At 45.1% G+C, this 16,452-nt stretch overlaps 1 non-coding gene across 1 annotated transcript; it reads right to left on the reverse strand.

Annotated features, from left to right (window-relative positions):
• Positions 1-357: 357 nt before the first annotated feature.
• Positions 358-552, reverse strand: LOC125366633. Its single transcript, XR_007213925.1, has one exon. It is a non-coding gene; the product is annotated as a U2 spliceosomal RNA (small nuclear RNA).
• Positions 553-16,452: the final 15,900 nt, after the last annotated feature.

Raw genomic sequence — 16,452 nt, forward strand, 5'->3', positions numbered from 1 at the left:
GTCTTTGTTGGACATTGGTCTCCCAAATTCATACTCCAATCTTACATTTATCCTGTACTTTATGCCCTTTTGTCTTTTTGTCGTCTCTCTCCCTCCCTCCCCCTCCCCCCTCCCTCCCTCCCTGCGTCCTTCCCTCCCTCCCTCCCTCCCTCCCTCCCTCCCTCCCTTCCTTCCTTCCTTCCTTCCTTCCTTCCTTCCTTCTTTCCTTCCTTCTTTTTACTCTCTTTTCCTTCCTTTCTTTCTTCCTTGTTTGAACATTGAGCTCAAACTTTGTACCTGATACTTTTGCTCACTGGCTGGCCATCTATCAACTGAGCCATGACTCCAACCCCATCTTTCTTTTTTAATTCCTGTGTGGGAAGAGGCACCATTCTTAGAGGTTCTGTGAAATACTAGGTCAATCTGTGAGTAGATGGAGCGAGTTTCTATTTCATCTCCCTGTTCCCAAAACCCATTTAATAAATTATCTAAGGTATATCAGATATTAAACTAGATATTAAACTAGTAAGAACAGATACTACACTTCATCTTACCCAAAAGCCAAAAAAGAATTCACCCTTTTTTTTCTGACTTCTAGGAAATGTCCCTTAGCTTCTATTAGTTTCTACCAAAATACTACAAACTTAAAAACAACACAAGTTCATTGGCTACTGTAAACTGAGCTGCAAGTGATAGAAAACCAAATGCAAACTGCCTTAAATGCAGTAAGGTAAGCTTTAGGCTTGGTGGATCCAGTGATGTTTCAGTGATTTGGGTTTTTCCATCCTGTTCTCACTTCAGGGTTGGCTTCCTTCTAAGGCTAGTTGTCTTCATCATTGTGGGATGTTTTCCAATAGCAACTGGGGCAGAGAGAGAGACACACACAGAGAGACAAAGAGAGAGAGGGAGAGATAGAGGGAGATGGAGGGAGGGAGGGAAGGAAGGAGGGAGGGAGGGAGGGAGGGAGAGAGGGAGGGAGGGAGAGAAAAGCTTCCTATGACTTTCTGAAGAACAAGAACGAACCTCCTCAGTCTCCAATAATACAAATCTCATTCTTTACTGATCAGAATTAACAAGAGTTAATAACATTTTTTCTGTATTTGCTTCAGATCTTTTTAAAATTTCTTTTGAAGAAAACTTAAGAAATAGCTGGGTACCGCTGGCTCACACTTGTAATCCTAGCTACTCAGGAGGCTGAAATCGAAGCTAGCCAGGGCAGAAAACTCCGTGAAGCTATCATCTCCAGTTAATCACAGAAAAGCCACAAGTGGTGCTGTAGCTCAAATGGTAGTGTGCTAGCCTTGAGCAAAAGGAGCCCAGGGACAGCACCTAGGCCCAAATTTCAAGTCCCAGGACTAGCAAAATACAAACAAACAAAAAACCCACCCAAAACTTGAGATAAAAGTAAAAATCCCTTTGTACTTCACCCAAGAACACTCATTCTCCTTTTTTCCCCTCTTTAGAAGTTGGTATATAGTCTTCCCTCTGTGTTTGTATAATGCATGTGTATGTTTATCATATTTGCATATCTATGCATATATAGTTACATGCATACATTGCATTCCTGGGATTGAACCCAGGGCTTCAATGTGGTCTAACACCAAACTACATGTCTGGACCTGTATATTTTTACTGCAGACTTACAAAAATATATTGTGTAGTATTTTGTATTTTGTAAAAAAAAAAAAAAGTAAGTAAAGTGTCAGTGGCTTATGCCTAGAATCTTAGCTTCCTTAGGTTAAGATCATAGGATCAAGGTTCCAGGCCAGCCTGGGCAGAAAAGTCCTCAAGACTCTATCTCTAAAATAACTAGGTATGGGGGCTGGGAATGTGGCTTAGAGGTAGAGTGCTTGCCTAGCATACATGAAGCCCTGGGTTCAATTCCTCAGCACCACATAAATAGAAAAAGCTGGAAGGAGTGCTGTGGTTCAAGTGGCAGAGTGCTAGCCTTAAGCAAAAAAAGGACAGGGACATGCCCAGGCCCTGAGTCCAAGCCCCAGGACTGGCACAAAAACAAAACAAAAGAATAACCAGGTATGGGCTGGGATGTGGCCCAGTGGTAGAATGCCTAGCATGCATACAGCCCTGGGTTCAATTCCTCAGTACTATATAAACGGAAAATGCTGGAAGTGGCATTGTGGCTAAAGTGGTAGAGCACTAGCCTTGAGCAAAAGAAGCTCAGGGACAGTGCCTAGGCCCTGAGTTCAAGCCCCAAGACTGGCAATAAAATAAAATAACCAGGTAAAAGCCAGGCCAGGGAGGGGAATGGAATGCCAGCCATGAGCCGCCAGCTGAGCAAGAAAGAAACCATAGTTAAAACCACAGCACTGAGTGGCTGGGGATATGGCCTTGCCTCGTAATCATGAGGCCCTGGGTTCAATTCCCCAGTACCACATATACAGAAAATGGCCAGAAGTGGCGCTGTGGCTCAAGCGGCAGAGTGCTAGCCTTGAGCAAAAGGAGGCCAGGGCCAGGGCAGTGCTCAGACCCTGAGTCCAAGCCCCAGGACTGGCCAAAAAAAAAACAAAAAAAAAAAAACCACAGCACTGGGATGGGATGTAGCTCAGTGGCAAAGCACTTGCCTAGCAAGTGCAACATCCTGGGTTCGATCCCCAGTACCAAAAAGAAAAGACCAAAAAAAAAATACAGTTAAAAAAAACAACCCACAGCACTGGCAAAAACAAAAATAACCACTAATACACCATACAGTCCATATGATATAAATACATGTAAAATTTGCAGGTTATTTTCTTTCTTTGAAAACACATACCCCACTCACGGCCTTCTGGTGCTGAGTACTCTTCTATCACTGAGCTGCATTGCCAACTTCAACATTATTATTATTGTGATGACAATGATAATGCAGTCCTGGGACTTGAACTCAGGGTCTGGGCACTGTTTCTGAGCTTTTGTGCTCAAGGCTAGTACTCTACTACTTAAGCCAGCTTTATGGTGGTTATTTGGAGATAAGAGTGTCACACACTTTCCTGCCCCAGCTGGCTTCAAGCCATGATCCTCAGTTCTCAGCTTCCTGAATAGCTGGGATTACAGGTATGAGCTACTGACATCTGGCCTTCAACATTATAGTTTTGTCCATATCAATTCCCATCATGTCAACTTATTTTATAGGTTGTATACTATTCCACAGTTTTGATGCTACAATTTATAATTCATTTATCTTCCATTTTTCTTAATTTTCTATGTGTCTTATCCTCTTTATTTATTGTTTTTTTGGGGGGGGGTTGCCTTTTTTTTCTTTTTTTCTCTTAATGCTAGGAATCAAATCCAGGACCTCATTCATGCTACACAAACATTGTAACACAAACAACACTCCCTAACCCTATTTGTAGTATTTTAATAATTAAGCTTTAATCTTAATGTATTCCATTTCTCTATCCTGAACAACATAGAGACAGGAATTTTTCATCCTCATATTCTATTGTTAATATTTGGTTCTTTTTTTTCTTTTGGCCAGTCCTAGGGCCTGAACTTAGGGCCTCATCACTGTCCCTGAGCTTCTTTTGCTCAAGGCTAGCACTCTACCACTTGAGCCACAGCGCCACTTCCAGCTTTTTCTGATTATGTGGTGCTGAGGCATCGAACCCAGGGCATGAAGGCAGGCAAGCTAGGCAAGTACTCTACCACCGAGCCACATTCCCAGCTATTTGTTTCTTATTTTATTTTTTGTTTCTTATTTTATTCTTTAGCAATATTTACTTGTGTGTCAAATTATTAGAATCTACTCCTTAAGAACATGCAAATGCTATTTGTCAATTAAAAATAGAAACCTTAAAAAATTTTTTTTCACTAGTCCGGTGCTTAAACTCCGGGCTTGGATGCAGTCCCTGAGCCTCTTTGGGCTTAAGGCTAGTGCTCTACTCCTTGAGCCACAGTGCCACTTCCAGAGTTTTCTGAGTAGTTTATTGGAGATGAGAGTCTCATAGATTTTTCTGCCCAGGCTGGCCTTGAACCACAATCCTCCGATCTCAGCCTCCTGAGTAGCTAAGATTACAGGTGTGAGCCATCAGCGCCCAGCAGAAAAAATATTTTAAAATACTTAGATTTTTTTGGTTGGTTGCTGTTTTTCTTTATTTGACTCCATTCCTGTATTTGTTTTATTTTTTACTAACATAACTCTTTTTAGGTCTTTTGGCAAATTCATGTAAATAATAAATTTCCTTAATTTTTTTTTGAGAAAGAGGCAGTACTGGGGTGTGAACTAAAGGCTTTGTGCTTGCTAGGCAGGCACTCCACCATTTGAACCATAACTCCAGCCCTTTCTTTTCTTTTTGTGTGCCATGTCCTGAAAGATTAATAAAATAATGTATTAGTTTACTCTATAGCAGGGTCTAATTAACTGTTTAATTTGTCATGTTTTGTTTAAGAAACCTAAATTGTCAGGCATTGGTGTTTCATGCCTATTCTAGTGACTCAGGAGGCTAAGATCTAAGTATTGAGGTTCTAAGGGACCTGGATAGGAAAGTTCATGGGATACTTTTTTTTTTTTTTTTTGGCCAGTCCTGGGGCTGAGCATTGTCCCTGAGCTGCTTTTGTTCAATGCTAGCCCTCTACCACTTGAGCCACAGCTCCAGTTCTGGCTTTTTCTGTTTATGTGGTGCTGAGGAATTGAACCCAGGGCTTCATGCATGCTAGGCAAGCACTCCACCACTAAGCCACATTCCAAAAAGCCAGAAGTGAAGCTGTGGCTCAAGTGGTAGACAGTTCAGGATGCGGTGGGGGGTCGGGGGGTGGGGAGGAGAACCTAAATGTCTATATCTTTGGTTTTTGTCCATTATGGGGCTTGAACTCGGGGCCTGGGAACTGTCCCTAAACTTTATTTGCTCAAGACTAATGCTCTACCACTTTGAGCCATGGCATCACTTCTGGTTTTCTGGTAGTTAATTGGAGATAAGAATCTCACAGCCTGGTGCTGGTGGCTCACACCTGTCATCCTAGCTACTCAGGAGGCTGAGATCTGAGTATTGCAGTTCAAAGTCAGCCTGGGTGGGAAAGTCTGTGAGACTCTTAACTCCAATGAACCACCAGAAAACCGGAAGTGGCCGCTGTGGTTCAAGTAGTAGAGCACTAGCCTTGAGCAGAAGAGCTCAGGGACAGCGCCCAGACCCAGAGTTCAAGCCCCACAGTCGATGAGAACAAAACAGAATCTCACAGACTTTCCTGCCCTGGCTGGCTTTGAACTATGATTCTCAGATCTCAGCCTCCTAAGTAGCTAGAATTACAGGTGTGAGCCAGCAGCACCCAGCTGTCTATATGTTTTTATGTCTAGAATTTCTACTCAGATTTTTCAAATCCAAATGTCCCTCCATGATACCTCATTACATTATTATTATCATTATCATTATTATTATTGTACTGGTGGTACTGGGGCTTGAACGCAGGGTCTGGACTCTGTACCTCAGTTTTTTCACTCAGGGATGGCACTCTACCATTTGAGCCACAACTGTACTTCTGTCTTATTGAAGGAAAAGAAGAGAAGCCCAGATGAGCCAGTTGGTCTACTTCTTTTTATTTTTATTTTTATTTTTTGCCAGTCCTGGGGCTTGAACTCAGGGCCTGCACACTGTCCCTGGCTTCTTTTTTTCACTAGCACTTGAGCCACAGCACCACTTCTGGCTTTCAGCTCATGTAGAGGCTACATCTCCTCTCCCCAGTGGGGCATTGAATTCCTGACTCTGACACCCTATGAGACAGGATAAATGAGCCCTGAGTCATCACAGGGAGCCACCAAGGGCGTTTAGGCAAACTTCTCACTTGCAGTCTAACTAAAAATGTACAAATAAAGCTGGCCACTGACGCCTCACACCTGTAATCCTAACTACTCAGAAGGGTGAGATCTGACGATTGTGGTTGAAAGCCAGCCTGAGCAGGAAGGCCTGTGAAACTCTTATCTCCAATTAGCCACCGAAAAACTGGGAGTGAAGCAGAGTCCCAAGTGGTAGAGCACTAGCCAAAAAGCTTAGGGACAGAGCCCAGGCCCTGAGTCCAAGCCTCAGGACTGGCACACGTGCACACACACATATACACAAAGTACAGATTTTGAGCCATTCATCACAAGAGTTTTTCTAAAGTAGACACACTTGTACAATTGTCACCATTGACAAGCCTCCCCATCCCTGAAATCTCTTCAAGCCCCTGCCTGAAAGGTAACTACTATTCCAATTTCTAATAGCATAAATGCCTTTTAACTATTCTATATTTATTTAATTTGTTGGTCATGGGGCTTGAACTCAGGGTCCGTGTGCTGTCTCCGAGCTCTTTTTGCTCAAGGCTATTGGTCTACCACTTTGAACCACAGTGTTACTTCCAATTTTCTGGTGGCTGATTGGAGATGAAAGTCTCATAGATTTCCCTGCCTGGCTTGGCTTTGAACTATGATCCTCGGATCTTAGTCTCTGAGTAGCTAGGATTACAGGTGTGAGCCACTGGTGCCCAGCTCATTCTGTATTTTACATACGTGGAATTGTACTGTGTGTGCTCTTCAGTGTTTGTCTTCTTTCTCTTGTTTGTTGGTGAACTTTACCTATTGTCATTGACACACAGCTGTTTATTCTCATCCTGTATAGTAAGTTCTATGATCACTGACATTCAATTGTTTATTCTCATCATTGGATAGTATTCTGTCTAGGACAATCTGTTCTAGAGTTCTTCATTACAGGTATTTTTCTCACTTTGGGGCTATTATAAATGGAATTATTATGAACAGTCTTGTACAGGTTTTGGTTAACATATTTGATAATTCTTTTATTTAGAGTATATACCTAAGAATAGAATTGCTGAGTTTTAAAGAAACCTAGTTTTTAGCAGACATTGTCAAATGAATTTTCAACATTTACTAATTTGCATTTCTCCCCACAGTGTGGAGCCGTTTTGACATCTGTGGGTCACATAGCAAAGGATTCAGAGCCAGAACAGATCTTGTCTATCAATTACACTGGATAATTGTCACTATTCATTTTCTTGTCTTGGTTTTATTTGTTTTTGCCAGTCCTGGGGCTTGAACTCAGGGCCTGAGCACTGTCCCTGACTTCCTTTTGCTCAAGGCTAGCACTCTACCACTTGAGCCACAACACCACTTCTGGCCTTTTCTATATATGTGGTGCTGAGGAATCAAACACAGGGCTTCATGCATGCTAGGCAATCACTCTATCACTAAGCCACATTCCCAGCCCTCACTATTTCTTTTCGAGGTGAATGGATCTAAATGGATTGGAGATTCTCTAATATTTCTCCTCTCTCTCTCTCTCTCTCTCTCTCTCTCTCTTCTCTCTGTCTGTCTGTCTCTCTCTCTCGTGAAGTTTTGAACTCGGGGCCTTGGACTTTCTAGTAAGGGCTCTAACACTGGAGCTCTATCCTCTAGTTCTTTTGCTGTTAAGTTTGCTTTCCAGAAAGGGTCTTGCACTTTAGCCTTGGCCAACTTCAGATGAAGATCCTCCTACCTCATCTCTTAACTACGTGGAATTACAGATTTGTGCCATCACATAACTGGTTTGGTACCTTATATACTAGTTTGGAGCCTTATATACTTCACCAGATATCTGTTCTTGTTGTTATGGTTTGAGCTTTTATCACATGCCAGCTATCATTCTAAGAGGTCATTACATCTTTACTATATCTATATATAGGATCCATATATAAGGTTTGCCCAACTTCAGCTTGATATGAATCTTTTTTATTAATGAATGAAAACAGTTGAGCAATCACCTTAAATACTTCTGACCTCCAAAGTCTGGTTTCTGTTAAGTGTGTTGTGAGTAGCCCTGGCTCAATGCTGGCTCATAGTGTCACCTCAATAAGGTGGGCTGGCTCAGCGCTGGTGGCTCATGCCTATAATGTTAGCTACTCAGGAGGCTGAGATATGAGGATCAAGGTTCAGAGTCAGCCCAGGCAGGAAAGTCCTTGAGACTCATCTCCAATTAACCACCAGAAAACTGGAAATAGTGTTGTGGCTGAAAGTGGTAGCTCAAAGCACTAGCCTTGAGTGAAAAAGCTCAGGGATGGCACCCAGACCCTGAGCTCAACCAGCAACAACAACAACAAAGGTCATTTGGGTGGAATTCTGGAAAAACTCCCATTTGGGCAGTGTACCAGAAACCATTGGCTGCACTTCTGATTTCTCATCTCTGACCACCAGGGGGCACACTTCTATGCCCAGATCACCCTCATTCCAGCCCACTCCTGAAAGCCAGTTCCTTGGGGACTAGGGATGCTAGGGAAGTGAAAGATCCCCCTAGAAAACTGAATTTAGAAAGCTGGGGGCGGGCGGGGGGAGGGGGCTGGGAATATGGCCTAGTGGCAAGAGTGCTTGCCTCATATACATGAAGAACTGGGTTCAGTTCCTCAGCACCACATATATAGAAAAGGCCAGAAGTGGCGCTGTGGCTCGAGTGGCAGAGTGTTAGCCTTGAGCAAAAAGAAGCCAGGGACAGTGCTCAGGCCCTGAGTTCAAGCCCCAGGACTGGCAAAACAAAGCAAAACCAAATCAAACAAAACCCCATAAAAGTCTTCTAGAAAGCCGATACATAGAATTATTAGCCTTCTCAGAGTGTGACGCACTGGCCACCAAATCATAATCATGTAGGATGTGCTTGTTTACCCCAGGTCTAGGGCTAGACCTCCACTTTTAGCTTTTTCCTGGTTAATTGGAAGGCCTCCATCACTTTGTGCGCGCGCCTTCTGCGCATGCGCACATGTGGGGTGTGGTATAAGGAAGCCATCTGAGGAATAGCTAGATTTGCCTTTGCTGCTTCAGGTCCCAGGAATGACTCCTCGCCCCTCAGGCCATAGTCTATCACATGCTCCACCTGGCATCTACTTCCTGCTACCCATGGTCACTTCTGAGGAGACCCTGGATCAGGGTATTGAAAGATAGACAGCCTAAAACCCCGGGCAACACCTCTGAGCCCAGCCTGGGGAGCCCCTGGCCAAGGCTCCATAGTCTGATCTTTCAGTCCTTAGCAATGAGCTTCCTCCTAGCCACATTTCTGCTTCAGCATGATGAAACATGTTCATGCCAATGTTTCCTCACATCAGCATGTAGGGAGGTACCTACCTGACCAGCTTTGAAAGATGCTATTTCCGGTTGTTGGACGGGCATCTTGAGTGATCTCAGCGATTATTGATGGTACATCTGGGCAGGATGGGTCTGATCTGGTTGTATGATCTTACATCAGGTGTTTTTGTTTCAAGGACCAGCTTCTACATATGCAAAATGGAGACATTAAGAAATTTCTCTTGCTGGGCATGGGGTGGCTCACACCACTAATCCTAGCTACTCAGAGGTCTGAGATCTGAGGATTGAGGTTCAAAGTCAGCCCAGGCAGGAAAGTACATGAGACTCTTATCTCCAATTAACTACCAAAAAATGCCAGAAATGGAGCTGTGGCTCAAAGTGGTAGAGCAGTAGCCTTGAGCACAAAAGCTCAGAGAAAGTACACAGACTCTTGAGTTCAAGCCCCAACACTGGTGCGTGCGCATGCGCACACACATACACAAAAAAGAAGTTAGGGGGCTGGGGATATGGCCTAGTGGCAAGAGTGCCTGCTTCATATACATGAGGCCCTGGGTTCGATTCCCCAGCACCACATATACAGAAAATGGCCAGAAGTGGTGCTGTGGCTCAAGTCTTGAGCAAAAAGAAGCCAGGGACAGTGCTCAGGCCCTGAGTCCAAGCCCCAGGACTGGCCAAAAAAAAAAAAAAAAAGAAGTTAGGAGAAGTACTTATCTTAGTGGCTGGCCTATAACCATTATGTATTGAGTAAGGTACTTCCTACAAATGATCATGATGATACCAAGCTTTCTGCCTCCAAGAAAAGGGAAGCTGAGAGAATACTCATAACTTTACGAGTGGCTATTAATGTGATTTTTTGTGACCTCTTATCCTCCCCACCTTTTTTTTGTGGTACTGGACCTCAAACCAGGGTCTTGAACATGACCAACAAGTATTCTACTATGGAGCTACATTCCTTGACTTTGATTTTTTTGAAATAAAGTCAAACTATTGCTAGGTAGCCCAGTCTGGTCTTGAACTCGCAAACCTCCTGTCCCTTAGTCACCTGAGTGCTGAGATTATACCTGTGCACTACCCTGTCCAGTGCCCTCATTTTCTTACTTGTATTTTAATACCTGGTTCCCACTACTGTCCTCTTTCAAGCAGCTGGGCTGTCTCATGCACACAGCCTCAAAGCAAGGTGCCTCAGAAATGAAGTTGCTTTCAGATGGCCCTTCCATGGGGAATGGAGGGAGAGCCCTCCTAGCATAGATTGAATATTGGAGCGAGAAATGGTAAGTGCCAGTTGGGTGCCTAGAGAAACCTGGAAAGTAGAGAAGCCAGGGAAGAAACTAGAGGCACTTTCTTCAAGCTGATGGCAGAAGAGACAGAGGGGGAACAGATGGCTGAGGAGGTGACCATGAGTCCTACAAGAGGGACTCTAATGAGTTTCTGGGGCCAGAATCTGGGGGAGTACAATAGGAACAGCAGTGAGACTGGGTTGGAGGAGAGCATGGGAACTTGGTCCCAGAGTCTTGGGACCTCACGCCTGGTATGATTAGAGAAAAAAAACAGGTGCTGGTAGCTCATGCTCATACTCAGGAGGCTGAGATCTGAGGATCATGGTTCAAAGCCAGCCCAGGCAGGGAAGTTTGTGAGACTCTTATCTCCAGTAAACTAATCAGAGAAAGCCAGAAGTGGTGCTGTGGCACAAGTGGTAGAGCTCTCGCCTTGAGCACAAAGAGGCTCAGGGACAGTGCCCAGGCCCTGAGTTCAAGACCCAGGACAGGCAAAACAAACAAATGCCATGGACCAGAAGCAAAGACATCACAGTAGTAACCTATGTGTGGGTTGATAACCTGATGGACAGTGAATAGCCCAGGGGCAGATGACCTAGAAGCTGAGTGCTTTATTCCTGCCCTCGGTGACATTCATTCTAACAAAATCCTGCTGTGGAGGAGAGTATTTCAAACTGACTGGGATTCAACTGAGTTATACACAAGTCATTCCTGGATTTGGCCACTTGCAGTTGAGGACAGAGATATTCCTGCTACACTTATGTCAAACACTGTATGATTTATGATATGAAGCTGTGGTGTTTGAGTCACCAGGTTTGGGTTTGAATTCCAGCTGTGTGATCCAAGGAAAGTTACTTAACTTCTCTGCTCCTCTATTTCCTTGGTTACAATGTAGGAATATTTATTTATTTACTTGTTTTAATGTTGAGGACCAAACCCATGCATGCTAGGCCAGTACTTACATTGAATTATATCCAGCCTCAATGTAACAATTCTTATATGAACCTAATAGGGTTGGGAGGAGGATTGGAATGAAGCAAGGAATACAAAACTATTAGTATAGGTTACAAAAATAAGGATGAAAAAGGTAGAGTGAGTAAGCCCAAAGTCACACAGGAAGCAATAGAGTTCTGGGTTCATGCTGGTCAGAAAGGCCAGAGAAACTGGAGGGCTTCTTAGGTTAGGGGCTGGGAATTTTCTTCTCAGGCCTCAATTTCTCTCAACCTACAAGATCTGTTTCAGAGGAGGAGGTGGATGAACCTAAGGTGAGTGATTTGTATGACAGGGCTTGGACTTGCTGGAGCTTGGGCCTGCACCTCTCTCTGGGGCTCTGTTCCTTGATGAGTGATTTGGGCAGCGGGACTGGAGAGGCCTGGAGGTCCCCCCTCTTCTCCTTGCCTTCCTGCCATTCCCAGCATCTTCTTCAACCTCCTTGTGGAGTTTGACCTTGGGATTCTGGAATCAGTTCTCTCAGGCTAACGGCATGGCTCAAGTGGTACAGCATCAAGCTCAAGGCCCTGAGTGCAAACTCCAATACCACCCACAAAATATAAAATAAGCTGGGCACCAGTGGTTCCATTTTGTAACTTTAGCTACTCAGGAGGCTGAGATTTGAAGATCATGGTTTGAAGCCTACCAGGGCAAGAAAGTCCTAGAGACTCCATCTTCAATTAACCAGAAAAAATGCTGGGCTGGAGGAGTGGCTCAGGTGGTAGAGCACTAGCCATGAGTGAAAAAGCTAAGCAAGAGTTCAAGGCCTTGAGTTCATGCCCTGATACCAACACACACACACACACACACACACACACACACACACACACACACACAACACACACACCACACACACCAGCCCTTTCATCCCCTGCATCCAGCCATTGCTCAGCCTAGATCAGTGGTTCTCTCAAATATGTTTGGGGAAGGGGGCAATCTTGTCCCTCCGGGGCCATTTGGCAGTAGAAAGTTTGGTTGTCAGGACTGAAGGTGGAGGAGACAACCCTGCATCTGCTACAGTGCACACAGCAGTACCTACCCTGTAGAATTATCTGGTCCCTAATTGTCTTAGAAGTGAGTGCTAAGATTAAAGCTGAAGTTGAGAAACCCTGGCCTGAAAAGACAGATCTCTGGCCCACTTTCCAAGTCCTCCTGGGAGACTGTGTTCTCTTAAATCTCTGGCATCCAGAAACATCTAACCTCATTCACTCAGTGTTACTTTAGAATATTTTCTCCCTGAAGCCAAAAGAGAGTTGGAAAATAAGTTCTTTAACCCACCGGATTCTTGAGTTAAATGGCATTTCCTCTTTGCTACTTCTCTACTTCCTGGATTTCTTTGTCCTCTACCCTTTTCCTGCTAGGGCTCAGAGCCAAGGAACCAGGGAGCTCAGTACTGGTTTCTTGGCTTTATTTTTGTTTTGATGCTGGTACTGAGGCTTGAATTTAAGGTTTTGTGTTTTTCCTTAGTTTTTTTTTTTTCTGTTCAAGGCTGGCACTGAACCTTTTGAGCCAGACCTTCACACCAGCTTTTTGCTGGTTAACTAGAGATAAGAGGCCCTCAGATTTGTCTGCCAAGGCTGGCTTTGGACTTGATCCTCAGATCTCAGCCTCCTGAGTAGCAAGGGTAACAGGTGCCCAGCTTGGTTTCTTAGACTTGAGGAATCTGAGCCTTTGTTCTGTGGAGAGGCAGACAGGGGAGCTGGGAGATGAGTTTCAGAACTACTGGGGGCCAAGACTGACCAGGATGAGCATGGAGCCTATATGATGATTAATATAATTAATATGATACTATGATTAATATGCAAGTCAGTAATGATATCTGTTATCTTCTTGCCAACAATGAATGCTTGGCTGCCTTTGCTTGAAAGAAAGGAAAGTTTTCTGGATGCTGGTGGTTCATGCCTGTAATCCTAGCTACTCAGGAGGCTGAGAGCTGAGAATCATGGTTTCAAGACAGCCTGGGCAGGAAAATCTGTGAGACTCTTATCCCCAATTAAGCATAAAAACAAGAAAGAAAGAAAAAAAGAAAGAAAGAGAGAGAGAGAAAGAAAGAGAGAGAGGAAGGAAGGAAGGAAGGAAGGAAGGAAGGAAGGAAGGAAGGAAGGAAGGAAGGAAGGAAGGGAGAAAGTTCTCAGATATACCTTCTCTGGTGGAGGGAACAGGAATAGAATATAGACCCTAGGGTACCTCCTGCTTCCTTGAAGTGAGGTATTTGCATAGCCAGTCTCTTTTCCTTTCCTTTTCTTTCTTCCTTCCTTCCTTCCTTCCTTCCTTCCTTCCTTCCTTCCTTCCTTCCTTCCTTCCTTCTTTCCTTCCTTCCTTCCTTCCTTCTCTCCTTCCTTCCTTTCCTTCCTTCCTTTCTTCCTTCTTTCCTCCCTCCCTCCCTTCCTCCCTTCCTTCCTTTTTTTTTCTTTGCCAGTCCTGGATCTTGAACTAAGGGCCTGAGCACTGTCCTTAGCTTCCTTTTGCTCAAGGCTAGCACTCTACCTCTTGAGCCACAGAACCACTTCTGGCTTTTTCTGTATATGTGGTACTGAGGAATCAAACCCAGGGCTTCATGTATGCTAGGCAAGCACTCTACTACTAGGCTATATTCCCAGCCCAGACAGACTTTTTGTTGCGTTGTATTTTTTTTTGGTGCCAGTACTGGGCTTGAACTCAGGGCCTAGGCACTATTCCCTAGCTTTTTTTGCTCAATGCTAATGTTCTACCACTTGAGCCACAGTTCCACTTCTAGATTTTGGGTGGTTAATTGGAAATAAGAATCTCATTCGCTTTCTTCCCCCAGCTAGCTTTGAACCATGATCCTCAGATCTCAGCTTCCTGAGTAGCTAGGATTACAGGCTTGAGCCACCAGCACTCAGCTGTGTACTGATTTTTTTTCTTTTTCCACTAGTCCTGGGACTTAGACTCAGGGCCTGAGCACTGTCTCTGGCTTCTTTTTGCTCAAGGCTAGAACTCTACCTCTTGAGCCACAGCGCCATGTCTGGCCTTTTCTATATATGTGGTGCTGAGGAATTGAATCTAGGGCTTCATGTATGCAAAGCAAGCACTTTACCACTGGGCTGTATTCCCAGCCCCTGTGTATTGATTTTTGAGGGTAAGGGAAAGGAGTGTGTAGATGAAGATAATGGGTGTAAACAGCCCCCTTTCTCCTCTCAGCTACAACTTGCAAGTGTTTGCAGTTATTCCCAGGGTCAGAAGCTACAGAAATGTAGTGAAATATTTTGACAATGTGACACTTCCAAGTGCAGGCACACAGTACCAATCTCAGTCATCTACTGTGGCGTCTTGGGACAAATTCCGTACCAAGTAGGTCAGAAGATAGTGCCTAGGACAATTAGACAGATGTTTGCTGGCCATCTACATGTGCATGTGCAGTCCATTGCTTAATTTTGGGAGGCACCAGCCTCCTTCTGGAAGCTTCTGTTCTCATCCTTTCTGCCTTGGTGTCCTTTTCTACCCCCACCTCCAGTCCCACCCTTGCAGGCAGCGCGTGGTTTGCAGGGGTGTCAAGCACAGATGGAACTGGAGAGCTGGCTGTGGGCCTGAAATAGCTTTGCAAAGAAGTCTGCGGGGGCTTCATGCTTTCGTTCCCCCCTCCCTTTCTCCCTGTCCTTGCCTCCTACTGTCCTGCTCTTAGAAATCTGGCTACTCACCCTGATGAGACGTGCTGTCCAGGGGTCCAGCCATTCACCGTTCATCAGCAACACCAGCCGGCACTTCCCACTTTCCCACCTTCCCACTTCTACTTCTGGGTTTTCAGCGGTGGTGTTGGTGACCACACCCTCCCCCTGCTATGTCCTACACTATCTCGTGAGGGAAGAGAGACTGGGAGAGGAGAGAAGACAGGAAAGTGGAGAGAAGGGGAAGAGAGGGAAAGGGAGAGGAAGGAAGGGGCAATCCTGTTTCAAAAACAAAAATCTAAGTCCCATGCTCATGGCTCAAACCTAGCTACTTGGAGGCTCAGATGGGAAGGACTGAGGTCCAAGGCCAGCTTGGACATATACCAGACCTTTTCTAAACCAATAGCTGGGCACTGTAACACGTACCTGTCACCACAGGGGAACGGATGGGGAGAGGCTCTATAGGAGAGGCTACTGTACTCCTTTTTGGGATGTTTTTTAGTCAGTCATTGTATTTGAACCTCAGGGTGCTGTCCCTGAGCTTTTGAGATCAAGGCTAGTGCTCTTCCATTTTGAGCCACAGCACCACTTCCAGCTTTCTGGTGATTAACTAGAGATAAGACTCTCACAGACCATCCTGCCTGGCCTGGTTTTGAACCTCCATCCTCTGATCTCAGCCTCCTAAGTAGCTAGGATTACAGGCATGAGCCACCAGTGCCTGACTTTCTGTGTTCCTTTCTAAAGAGAAAGCTTAGTAGAAGGGAAACTTCTTCCCAAATGCCTCAAGGCTGCTGCCTAGTACCCCAGCCCTGCAGCCACACAGGCTTTTGTCATCCACACTGCCCACATGGTGCTGTGGGCCTTTATGGTGCTGGTCTTCCTGGTGGAGCAAGGCTTTCTGGGTTTGGTGCTTCCAGCTTTGTGGCCAGTCCTCCCCTGTTCCACCAGAACTAATTGCTCTGTGTCCTGGGCCATGGAGAAGATGGTCTCTGAATTCCATGTTTGAGATGGGTGGGTTGTTTTCTCCTGCACCTGGTTGCTGCGCTGTGGGCTGGCCTTTCACCTACCTGCATTCTTTGGGGTCTGCATTAGCCACAGCCACTTCTGGGGCAGCCTGCTTCTCACTTGTTCCTACTATGTGGAAAGATGGGTCCAGCCATCCTCTTGCCACTCAGTGTGCCTGGGCAAGGCAAGCCCCAGTACAACATGCCCCAAACTTACAGCCTACTAGTGAGAGGCAGCTGGCTCAGTGATGAAGTAGAGGTCTGAGCTCCTACCAGGCAATAAGGCCCAGGCAAAAATCCTGCCATCTTGCTTGATCCTTGAGGGTGGGGGATGTGGAGTGTGCATGGGAAACTCAGCTTCCTCCTGAAGATTTCACCTCAACAGACACAATGAAGTGATTGAGGGAGGTCTTTAAGCCAGGCCTGGTGGGGTATACTTGTAATTCTAGCTCCTCAGGAGACTGGGACAGAAGGATTGTGAGTCTGAGATCAACCCTGGGAAGATTAGTCAGATCCTGTCTCAGACACAAAAATATAAGCCTGGTGCT

The sequence above is a fragment of the Perognathus longimembris genome, chromosome 17 (genome assembly GCF_023159225.1).
Source record: "Perognathus longimembris pacificus isolate PPM17 chromosome 17, ASM2315922v1, whole genome shotgun sequence".
Lineage (NCBI taxonomy): Eukaryota > Metazoa > Chordata > Mammalia > Rodentia > Heteromyidae > Perognathus > Perognathus longimembris.